At 42.3% G+C, this 12,775-nt stretch overlaps 1 protein-coding gene across 1 annotated transcript in view; it reads right to left on the bottom strand.

Moving 5' to 3' along the window:
• The window catches only part of LOC138762358 (formin-2-like), a 439,633-nt gene that overhangs the window by 185,067 nt on the left and 241,791 nt on the right, over nucleotides 1–12,775 (bottom strand). The gene's annotated exons all lie outside the window — the stretch shown is intronic.

Here is a 12,775-nt window from a genome sequence, read left to right as displayed (position 1 = left end):
AATTCTCTCCTCTTGCATGAACCACAAGCGTTTTGACCAGGCCTTCGTCCAAAGGGGCTGTGGACAAGCTTGCCAGCTTATCCTGTTCCAGTTACTTCTGTTGGCTGTAAGACTGTCAAGTGATCTCTGCTTCTCACTCACACACACACACACACACACACACACACACACACACACAGCCTGTTTGACTCTCTCTGCGTGCAAAACCACATGACCCTCTTACAAGTTCTCCTTCCAGAGAGCAGTGGCTCCAGCATTCTCTTTCATCTGTTGCCTTTGATAAACAACAATACATTAGTGAATTCACTTGAGCACTCTTCAAAGCTCTTGCAAAAGCTCAGAGAAGCCACTATGTCTTGCATTTGCAGAGCCCCAGTATTTCAAATAAGATCTGTTTTTATGTGTTTGTATTTCCCAATTTATCTCCCAAAAGCATTATTTATATGTATACACACACACACACACACACACACACACATATACATTCACTGTCACACCAGCCATGAAGTGTGGATTCCGATATCCCAAGGTCTCATGCAACCCGAATTTGACATTTAGTCTTGATTGCATCAAGTGCGTGAAGCTCATCTTTCACAAAAAAAGATTATTTTTATGCAGTTTGTTCCATTTTAATCTAACTCACCCAAAATAATCTTTTCAGTTCCAGAAAGAGCAAAAAAAGGTCCAATGACTCATCGCGTCTATATCCAAATTTGCGTTAAATTGGGGTGTGTAAAATTGAGGTTTCACTGTCGTGGAGTAATTAAGTATCATTTGACATTCTCCTGTTTGCCTCCTGTGTGTTCAATTATGTTACCTGTAATTGTAACACGTGCCTAGACTCGTCTGCGAACCAACTGAACCTGGTACTCTTCCAAACACACCAGCCACATAATTGGTGAAATGCATAAAGTCTGCCTTTATTCTGAATACTTTATGTCTCATCATCCTGCATAAAATTACATCAAATTCTCTCCAGTATATTACTTGTATCCATGATGAAGCACACTTCCATGCAGACTATGAATTGGAGACAAGAGTCAGTGGTACATGAAGTTGAGCTATTTTCTCCAACCTCTAGTGACCTAAGTTCAATCCTGACCTTGTGTTGAGTGGAGTTTGCACATTTTTCCTTTGACCATCAGAAAATCCTCTGGCTACTCCATTTTCCTGTCTCATCCAAAAAAAAATCCTGTGGGTTGCATAACTGGCTACTTGTAGATTGCCCCTAGAGTGTAGGCAAGTAGCAGAATCTAGGAGAGTTGACGGATACATGATACATGTTCAGTTGACTGAACAGCCTGTTTCTGAGTCGCACAAGATGAAGACTATTGTGATTGACCAAGTCCACGCCTATGTGGCACTTCATGTGATTCCAGCAGCTGCCCTTAGCAAGTACAGTATAATCAAGAAGCACCAAGAACCTTGTGACAGCCCAGCTGCAGTCATCTTGCAGGGAAAGTGACTGCTTCAGGTCTGACAACATGGCAGTACAGTTGAAATTTTAAATCAATAATAAAAGCTTAGAGCATACAGAAATAATAAATAACATTAAAAAACACATGACAATTAACTGAAAACTCTACAAAAAGCAAACCGCATACTTTTTCCATCCAGGTTGATGACTTAATGCTGATGAATGGAGTTGTGTTAGAAATAAATGGTGTAAAGCTGAGACCCCAGATATGAAGTGTGTCCAAGACCTGGCTCAGCTTGAACAAAGACAAGCTAAAGTCAGAAGCATTTCAGGAGTTCAAATTTCACAAGTGTGAGAGAACAAAAACGGTTTGGGCCAACTTTGGTACCTGCTTCAGTTTCCAAACCTCCAACTCAAGCTAACAGCAAGGGTTAACTTGAGTTTACAATGATGTCACGGTTTTACCGATACCCTTGTTTAGGAAAGTATGCACTTACTGCCAAAACACCCACTGACAGCGTGTTATTTACTCAAGTCTATACAACCCTTCATGTAAATGTGAGGAAATTGTGATGAGAATTTTGCAGGATCACAGAATACACTAATTGCACAAGAATGCATTGCTTCATAATTATTTATGATTTATATCCACTGTCTGAATATTTAGGAAGCATTTCATCTTTTGAATGATTTACCCTTTCCACTTTTATTATCCCCATATGGTCTAAGGTTTCTCTGCAGACATGATGCATCCTGGCAATCTATTTTCTACCCATTGCCAAAGATATGGTCATCTGGTTTAGTTTCACTGAAAAAGTAAACAAAGTGATGCCATCTTAGAATAGGAGTAACATTTCCAAATCTTATTCTGTCGCATGAAACCTTATGTGCAAGGCCAAAGTTCAGAGTTTTCAAAGTTCCACATTAACTAGCAAATTGTTTGCTTTTATTAAAATACCCGCTGGAACGAAAACACAAAAAATCCTTGGATCGGAAGAATTTTAAGATTCTATTTTTTATTTTTGAAACAGTAAAATGAACATTTTATGTTATTATTTCTCAGCTGCCTTCCTGAAACAGAATGATAGTTTTTAAAAGAGCAATTTCATTCCTCGCACCATTTCAAGAGTTAATCATCAGATGTGTGTGCAAAATTCCTTTTGTGTCTAACTTACTTATGCTACTACAAAACAAACCTTTGGATCAGCTCAGAGTGGCAAGGAGGCTTCTTGCCATCACTAAGATATTTACTGAATAAAATAATTGGGTTCCATCACATTCCCACCAGAGATTTATCCCTCACCCCTTCAACACCACTCCTCCACAAAGGAATCCAAATCCCAGGATTAATTAACCACTTTAAAATTATCTTGCTTTTCGTCCTTGCTACCAAAAGAGTGGCTAATGGGGATTGGGAGCCACATCCATTTCCAACACTTGCAGAGGCTATCAGGAATCAAAGTTATCAGACATGTTTGATTAACGTGGGAGTTTCTTTTTCTCTTTTTTTTCTCACCCAGCTTTGAAGAGAAAACCGAGACTAGTAGATGATAGGTGAATAGAGGAAGGAGCCAAGAGATGGTGTTGTGGTGTTTTGAATAGTGCAGAGCAGCCATCCTCAACAGGGGCTCTAGGCGGCCACAGCAGGTTCAAGAAAAAAAAACCCTGGTTTTCTTTTCATTTCGTGTAACATATATTTTTTTAATGTAGTCAGTAGGAAAAAGCACAGAAGAAACCAAAATTTGATTGCTTCACAGGGGAGGAGGCCCATAAAATTTGCGAAGGCTGAAGGGGACCATAGCCAAAAAATGCTGAAGACGGTTGGGGAAGAAGGTTGTCGTAGATTACAACAGGATATAGACAGGATGCAGAGATGGGCAGAAAAGTGGCAGATGTAGTTCAATCCAAATAAGTGTACGTGATGCATTTTGGAAGGCAGAATACATGTTTAATGCAGAAATCTTAACACTGTGGAAAAACAGAGACCCCTTGAGGTCCATATCCATAATATCTCATTGCTGTGTTGAGTGAGCGGCCCGGCGAGTGGAGGTGAGGTGAGCGGCACGGCGAGCGGAGGTGAGGTGAGCGGCCTGGCGAGCGGAGGTGAGGTGAGGGGCCCGGCGAGCGGAGGTGAGGTGAGCGGCCCGGCGAGCGGAGGTGAGGTGAGCGGCCCGGCGAGCGGCCCGGCGAGCGGAGGTGAGGTGAGCGGCCCGGCAAGCGGAGGTGAGGTGGGCGGCCCGGCGAGCGGAGGTGAGGTGAGAGGCCCGGCGAACGGAGGTGAGGTGAACGGCCCAGCGAGCGGAAATGACCGGCCTGGTGAGCGAGCGATGCGGCGAAGGAATGGGATTTTAAGGCTTTGGCTCAACAGGCTTAGGCGAAAGCAGGTGAGGAGAAAGGAAAGCAGCATTATTTTAACTCACTTATGCCTATGGGGTTAGTGCTTTGTACTGGGTGTCAGATGTGGGAACCATGGGTGAGTTCCACCCTCCCAAATAGCCACATCTGCATCAGGTGCACCGAGATTCAGTTCCTTAAGGACCGAGTTGGGGATCTGGAGCTGCAGCTTGAGGACCTGCGGCTGGTAAGGGAGAGTGAGGAGTTAATAGATTCAACTTTCAGGGAGATAGTTTCCCCGAGACCAGATGTGTCAGGTAAGTGGGTAACTGTCAGGGGAGGGAAGAAAAATACCTGGAAAATGGAGAGCACACCTGTGACTACCCCTCTCAGCAACAGGTATATTATGTTGGATGCTGTTGAGGGAGATGACCTGACAGAAGCTGGCCGTAGTGACCAGGTCACTGGCAGTGAGCCTGGCACGGTGGTACAAAAGGTAAGGAGGAATGCAGTGGTCATTGGGGACTCCATTGTCAGAGGTACAGCCAAGAGATTCTGTGAGCCAGATAGGTATACCTGCATGATGTGCTGCCTCCCTGGTGCAAGGGTACGGGATATCTCAAATCGGGTCCAGAGTATTCTGAAAGGAGAGGGCGAGCAGCCTGATGTCTTGGTACATGTGGGTACCAATGACATAGATAAAAAGAGGGAGGAGGTACTGAAAAAGGATTACAGTGAGCTAGGACAGAAGCTAAGAAACAAGACCGCCAAGGTGGTGATCTCTGGATTGCTACCTGTGCCAAGTGCAACTGAGGACAAAAATGGAAGGTTAAGACAAATGAATGTGTGGCTGAGGGGCTGGTGTAAAAGACAGAGTTTTGGCTTCTTGGACCATTGGGATCTCTTTTAGGGAAGGCATGACCTTTACAAGAAGGATGGATTACACCTAAACCCAAAAGGGGTCAAAATATTGGCAGCTAGGTTTGGTACAGCCGTCGGATGCGATTTAAACTAATTTGGCAGGGGGGTGGGAACCTGTATGATAGGGCAAAGGACAGAAAAGATGAAATAGGAAAAGTTAGGTTAGGCAGCGAAAATAAAAAAATCAGAAAGAGCAAGGAGGGTGAAAAAAGCAAATCTGAAGGCTTTATATCTTAATGCAAGAAGCATTCGGAACAAGGTAGATGAATTGGCTGTGGAAATTGAGACAAACAAATACGATTTGATTGGGATTACAGAAACATGGCTGCAAGGTGGGCAAGCCTGGGAACTTAACAATATTTAGGCGGATCGGCAAGAAAGAAAAGGGGGTGGGGTAGAATTGTTGGTGAGAGAAGGGACCGAAACAATTGACAGGAAGGATATTAACTCGGAAGATGCGGAATCTATATGGGTAGAACTGAGAAATAGCAAGGGCGGAAAACGTTAGTGGGGGTGGTATATAGGCCTCAAAATAGTAATGTAGAGGTGAGGGAAGGCATAAAAAGAGAAATTAGAGAAGTGTGCAATAAGGGAACAGCTGTCAACATGGGAGACTTTAATTTACATATAGATTGGACTAGCCAAATTAGTAAAAATACTGAGGAGGAGGAATTATTTGAATGTTTACGGGACGGTTATCTAGACCAATATGGCGAGGAACCAACTCAGGAGCAGGCCATTTTAGACTGGGTATTATGCAATGAATTGATTGGGTGGTGTTTATGGGGTGGTTGACGGTGGATATACAATGGAAAGCATTCACAGATCTAATGGAAGAATTGCAGAAATCGTTTATAGCGGATTGGCAAAAAAATAAACCAATAAAGGTGACTCAACCATGGATAACAAGGGAAATTAGAGACAGCATTAGGTCCAAAGAGAGCATATCAATTGGCCAAAAGAAGTACAAAATCCGAAGACTGGGAACAGTTCAAGATGCAGCAAAGGAGGACAAAGGGATTAATCAAGAGAGCAAAAATAAATTACGAAAGTAAGCTTGCGGCAAATATAAAAACCAACTGCAAAAGCTTTTATAGATATGTCAAGAGGAAAAGATTGGTGAAATCCAGAGTAGGTCCCTTGCAGTTAGAATCAGGGGAATATATAATGGGGAATAAGGAAATGGCAGACCAATTAAATTCTTACTTTAGTTCTGTTTTCACAAGAGAGGATACAAATAACCTCGCAAGGTTGTTGGGAAACATAGAGACTAATGCAAGGGAGGAACTGAAAGAAATCAGTATCTCTAAGGACATGGACGGGGAAATTGATGGGATTGAAGGCCGATAAATCCCAAGGGCCTGATAATCTACATCCTAGGGTACTTAAGGAAGTGGCCATTCAGATAGCAGATGCTTTAAGAATTATTTTCCAGAACTCGATAGACTCAGGATCAGGACCCATGGATTGGAGGGTAGCTAATGTTACCCCACTATTTAAAAAGGGGGGATAGAGAAAAAGTGGGGAATTATAGGCCGGTGAGCCTTACATCAGTAGAGGGCAAAATGATGGAATCCATTATTAAGGATGTAATAGCGGAGCATATGACTAGCAGAGAAGGGATCGGACGGAGTCAACATGGATTTACAAAAGGTAAATCGTGCTTGACAAATCTATTGGAATTCTTTGAGATGGTGACAGGTAAAATAGATGGGGCAGAGCCAGTGGATGTGGTGTACCTGGATTTCCAAAAGGCCTTCGATAAGGTCCCACATAAACGACTGGCATGCAAGATCAAGGCTCATGGGGTGGGGGCAAGGTATTGATGTGAATTGAAAACTGGCTGGCAGAGAGAAGACAGAGAGTTGGGATAAACGACTCATTTTCTGAGTGGCAGGCGGTGACCAGTGGGGTGCCACAGGGATCTGTACTGGGACCCCAGCTGTTCACAATTTACATTAATGATCTAGATGAGGGGATTGGATGTAATATCTCCAAATTTGCAGACGACACTAAGCTAGGAAGGGTTGTGTGCACTGAAGAGGGGGTCAGGAAGCTCCAGTGTGATTTGGATAAATTGGGGGACTGGGCAGATACATGGCAAATGCACTACAATGTGGATAAATGTGAGATTATCCACTTTGGTAATACAAACTGGAGGGCAGATTACTATTTGAATGGCAATAGATTAAGAGATGGGGAAGAGCAGAGAGATCTAGGGGTACTTGTACACCAGTCTCTGAAGGCGAGCATGCAGGTACAGCAGGTGGTTAAAAAGGCAAATGGTATGTTGGCCTTCATATCAAGAGCGTTTGAGTATAGGAATAAGGATACCTTACTGCAGCTGTACAGGGCCTTGGTGAGACCCCACCTGGAGTATTGTGTGCAGTTTTGGTCACCTTATCTGAGGAAGGATGTTCTTGCAATGGAGGGAGTGCAGAGGCGATTCACCAGGCTGATACCTGGAATGGCAGGAATGACTTATGAGGAAAGATTGCGCAAATTGGGATTGTACTCACTGGAGTTTAGAAGATTGAGAGGGGATCTCATAGTGACCTATAAAATTCTGGCAGGACTGGACAGAATGGATGCGGAAGGGATGTTTCCAATGATGGGGGAGTCCAGAACCCAGGGCCATGGTTCGAGGATAATAGGCAAACTGAGATGAGGAGGAATTTCTTTACCCAAAGGGTGGTGAATCTGTGGAATTCATTGCCACAGAGAGCAGTAGAGGCAGGTTCATTGAATATATTTAAGAGGGAATTAGATATATTTCTTCAGTATAAGGGAATTAGGGGTTACAGAGAGAAGACGGGGACGGGGTACTGAACTTTAAGATCAGCCATGATCTCATTGAATGGCGGAGCAGGCTCGAAGGGCCGAATGACCTACTCCTGCTCCTATCTTCTATGTTTCTATAAGGTTGCCATGCTGGTTGGTAGGATAGTTAAAAAGACATATGGTATACTGGGCTTCATTAGTCGGGCATTGAGTTCAGGAGTCATGAAAATGTGGCAGCTCTATAAAACTCTGGTTAGACTACACTTGGATTATTATGTTCAGTTCTGGTTGCCTCATTACAGGAAGGATGTGGAAGCTAAGGAAAGGAAAGGCTGCAGAGAAGATTTACCAGGGTGCTTCCTGGATTGGAGAACATGTCTTACAAGGCAAGGATAGCAAAGAGAGGGCACTCTTTGGAGTGAAGTAGGATAAGTGATGTCATAATAGGTCTTCAAGAATATGAGAGGCACAGATGGGGTGGATAACCAGCACCTTTTTCCTGAGGTAAGTAGCAAACACCAGAGGACATTAGTACAAAATGATGGTAGGAATTTTAGGGGAGCTGTCAGGGGCAGAGAATAGTGGATGCTTGGAAAGCATTACTGAGGGGTAGTGATGGAGGCTGATACAATAGGGACACTTAAAAGACTCTTCTGCACATAGATGAAAGAGGGTTATGAGGTAAAGAAAGTTTCTTTTTTTGTGTGTAGCTTTATATACGTCTGAACAATATCCTGAGCTGAAGGGCCTGTACTGTGCTGTTTTAGGTGATGGGGAAAGGGACAGAACTGAAATATGCAGGGATTGGAGGAATGGAAGAAGGTGTGGAGCTAAAGGAATCTGTGGGCAATAGGCAGATAAGGTAGGTAGGGAGAGGAAGAAAAAAAAAGGCCAGAGAGATTGGGGGTGGATTAAAAACAATGGGAGACTGAAAACTGAGGGGGTAGGCATTTTTTTTAAACTCTTTCCTACTGTCACCATCAAGAGCCCTCAGTACTGGAGGGCCAATTTCACCATCTGAGTCGATAAATGCAAGAAAAACTACTGCTCAGCCTCTTCCGGTGCACATCGGATTCCTATGAGCTGTCCAATTCACTGTCCAAGAATCAGGCACACAGAAATAAAACCAGCTCCAGTTACATATCCACCAGTAAATCATTCCTCTCCTTCAGACACAAGGCACATCATGACTCCAACAGACAAAAGGAACACCTGATAATAATGATGATTTTTCTTCAGTGCTGTAGGACCTGATCCCAAATGCCTGAAATCACAACCAATTTATGAAAAGGTCACGTTCAAGTTTTTGATCACTCTCTGTGCCATTGACCAACAATTATTCGATTTAGTTAAATATCAGCTTACCTTCCTTGATGCTATAAAACCAAGAGCTGTAAGGTAAAACATCCAGAATAAGAGCTAGTGCACGCACACACCAATAAAGCAACATGGTCTGGATCATCCTTGATTAGAAGTTGCCTCTTATTCAACTTTGCACCATCCCAATGTTCCTTTGTTCAATTGGTGGACAATTTGCTGCAACAGCATTCTCACAGGGGAGAGCACCCCACAACTTCAGTCGCTAGAACTCAAAACACTGCCTCCTGATCACCCAGATGGCCGACTGACACTCCTGCAAAGGCTTTTCCAATAGTTCCCAAAAACCACTGATAATAGTTGAAACAGATTTGACATTTTCAAAATAAACTTATTGAATTGATACAATACAAAAGCATTAATATTAATATTCAAAAGAAACTTGCCTTCACTCATCTTTATAGTCCTGCTTTAACAAATGGGGTTTTGCTGGATAATCTGGCCTTTGCTGGCAAAACAATGAGGGGCCAAATACAAAGTCCATCCACGTCCCTGCTCAGCGTAACTTGGTGGCAACTCCGGCATCAGAGTACAAGGTCAGTGTGCTGGTATGTATTTTCTGCAACATGAACTACTGCATTCATTCATGTTTGATTTTAACCCAATAATCTTAACTTTTTTTCTTTTTACATCTTAAGAACATCTTACTTCCTTTTTTGAAATGCTGGCCTCTAATATCTTGAACCAAAATACTTTACAAATTAATAGATTTAATTTTCATTCTACCCTTGAGTTTACTCCCCTCGTTTCTTTGCAGGCCAACAATAGATTTCAAGGCAACGAAAAACATATAAACTATCATCCTGTCCCTGCTGCCCCATGGTAATTCTATCTTGAGTTCTGCTTCACTACAAATATTTCAACAGTCAACTCAATTGGTATTTGTACTTCAGGAGAATGCTTCTGTCCAGTGCACAACCTGGGAATTATCAAAACACTGCTCTGGAAGGAAGGGGGATTTCAAGTCAGACACTGATCCTGGTGGCTAGTAGTTAATTGACCAACAAGACCTTCACCACTATCTCCCACACAAAGCCTCCAATTTACAACATGTCTATTTAGTATAACTGGGAAGTCACCTGGGTCATCTTGTTAACTCCAACCACCAGAACTCTATGTGTAATCTTCATTGTTACAGCTCGTACTCATCCAGGCAGCTTTTAAATGGGGTCTGTGTTTCAACCCCCACCATTGTTACAGGCATTACGCAGCAGACTGCTCATACCCTGAGGGTTAATTGCTTAACTTCCCCTCTTCCCTCACCCACATAATCTTGTTACCTACTGTTCCAAATTATTGTTTGCTCTGAGAAGAGGTGTCCTTTCTCTTCATTCCATTTGGCTCTCACTTTCATTGACTTAATTAAATCTCCTCCTCATCTCCCTCTTTGTTCTGTTTTAACACTTGACTGCACTTTCAAAGCCTATTAAAGTATTTTCCTTGGCCAAGCTGCCACCTATTCTCTGTCTGCTGGGACATACTGCCATTCCTTTTCAGTGCAAAGCCACTTAGAGTCTAAAGGGATTCTCATTTGCTTCTCTTTCTCTCCTACTGCATGGGGTGTCAGGCAATTTATGGCAGGCAGAAGGTAACATTACATGTTCTGTATTATTACATGACAATAAAGGAATCTTGAATCTTTTCAAGTAAGGAGACCAGAACTCCAGGTATGGCCTCTACAGAGTTGCAGTAGAACCCCTCACCACTAAATTAAATCCCTCTTGCAATGAAGGCCAACATTCCATTTGTCTGAGTTGCTGGAGGAATTCGGCATGTCAGGCAACATCTCAGAGTAGAAATCACCAGTCACCATTTTGGGTTGGGGGTCTATACTCCATTTGTCTTCTTAATTACCTGCTGCCCTTGCAAACTAACTTTTTGTGATTCATGCACAAACATTCTCAGGTGCCTCTCTGTTCAACCATATACTGCAAATTTTCACTAAGGAATAGCCTTATCATTTTTTTGTAAGTAGATGACCTCATATTTACCAACATTGTAATCCACCTGTCATACCTTTGCCCACTTACTTAACCTCTCTATTTCTCTGAAGACTTTCAAAGAGTTCAAGCACAAGAGTTCCAGGCCTGAGGAGAACTCAGCTAGATTTCTAGATCGTCCATAGAATAAAGAGAGATAATACAGATAAACTAGTTGGGACAAAATTATGAAGCAATTCTATTTTTTAAAGAATCAAAGTTTCTTGCCTGGGAATCACCTTGTGATTCAGCTTGAAAGAAAAAAAAGAAAACTTGAAAGAAAAAGTGAACTTCATGTGAGCTAAAAAATCTCCTAATTTGCTGTCAAATCCAATTCTTAATTGCAAACATGTGGAGGAACCTGCATATAGGTGGTGACTTGTAATGGGGAGGCACATAAATCTGGTCACTATTTCCAGGATTTTCATTAACCCCTGTGTGACCTTCAGATGACATGCACACCTTTCGCAAAAGCAAGCCTTTACTGTATTTGTAAAAACTTCTTCAGTAAACTTGGATGATCTGTCATAGCTTGCCCTCTGAGTAATATAGCTAGCTGACTCTCCCATTTTGTGGCACTCCATAAATTCTGGGTTTTAGCCATCACCTAAACAACACCTTATTGTGTTGATTGATCTTTTGGCTTCAATTCCTCCCTCCCCCCCTCCCCCTCCCCCTCCCCCCCACCCAATCACTGATGTCCCGAATGGCATCCTGCTCAAAGCAGGCAATACACATACCAATAAACTAATTATCTTTAATCCTTGGGTCAAAGAGTATGCAAAAAGTGCTCAACCCTTGATCCAATGCTCTTTCCCAAAATAGTCTGTTTCTCTTGGCCTCATTTTTCTTGTAACACATTTTAATACCTCATCAAATATCTCATATGCTCAGGGGCCACCCTCCAAAAAACTAAAAAGCACTTGTGCATGTACCCACCAATCCCTATACTCCTTGATCAAAGGCACCCAAAGATCAGGTAGAGAATCCCATTGTTGTGGGAATTTCTCCCCACCCCCAATTGCATTTTGAATGGCTGGCCCAAACCCTGAAACTTGACTCTCCAGCCAAAGAGATTTCCATCAACTCCCTTTCAGAATCTTGTAGGTTTTTCTAAACCTCAATGGAGTCATGAGTCTACTGTAAACACGCTCTTCTGAATGTAGAACCCCAAATCTCACAAATGAATCCATTCAAATCAACGCTGCATTGATGCCAAGGTATGTGCACATCATACAAAAAAGGTAATTGAATTGTCAATTTAGGAATGATCTGATTTCTTTTCCCACAAGGAGTAAAACAGTTCGCAGAAAACGGAAAACAAATTCATCTTCACTTTGATGTTTTCTGGAAGTTATGCTTATATAAACATGCCACCCACCTGGAAAGCTCTTAAAATCATTTAATACCAACAGTTTAGGAGAGCAAACCAGTTAAAGTAGTTATTTTTCAATTTGTTATGCAGTTAGAAACAAGGAACATTACAGGACAGAAATAGGCCCCTTCGGCCCTTCTAGTCTCATACAAACCATTTTTTTTGCCTTGTCCCAATGACCTGCACCCAGTCCATAGCTCGCCACATCTCTCCCATCCCTTCAAAAAAAAAGAAATCTCTCCGAATTCCAGTTAAATTTTCATTTATTTCTATACAGGCCACAAGATGACTCACCACTTTCTGCTTTTGAATGACATACATACCAGAATCAAATTAGGACATAATACTCGACATTTGGAGTGAAACCTAATATTATAATGTGCAATTGTGAAAGTTGCCACTGAAAAGGAATGTGTTCAGAGTTCAGGCACCCATTTGAGCACTGAACAATTTTTGAGGTCAGGAACAATGCTCCCAATTTGGTCGGAAGTGCTGTGATGAATTAAACTTGAAAAATCTGTATAAAAATAGGTCAACGCTCAGTCAATCCTCAATGGTGCCCCTTAAATGAAGCGAGTCAAATTTGAACCT

Source organism: Narcine bancroftii, chromosome 4, assembly GCF_036971445.1.
Source record: "Narcine bancroftii isolate sNarBan1 chromosome 4, sNarBan1.hap1, whole genome shotgun sequence".
Classification (NCBI taxonomy): Eukaryota; Metazoa; Chordata; class Chondrichthyes; order Torpediniformes; family Narcinidae; genus Narcine; species Narcine bancroftii.
This window is presented reverse-complemented; position numbering and strand designations above follow the sequence as displayed.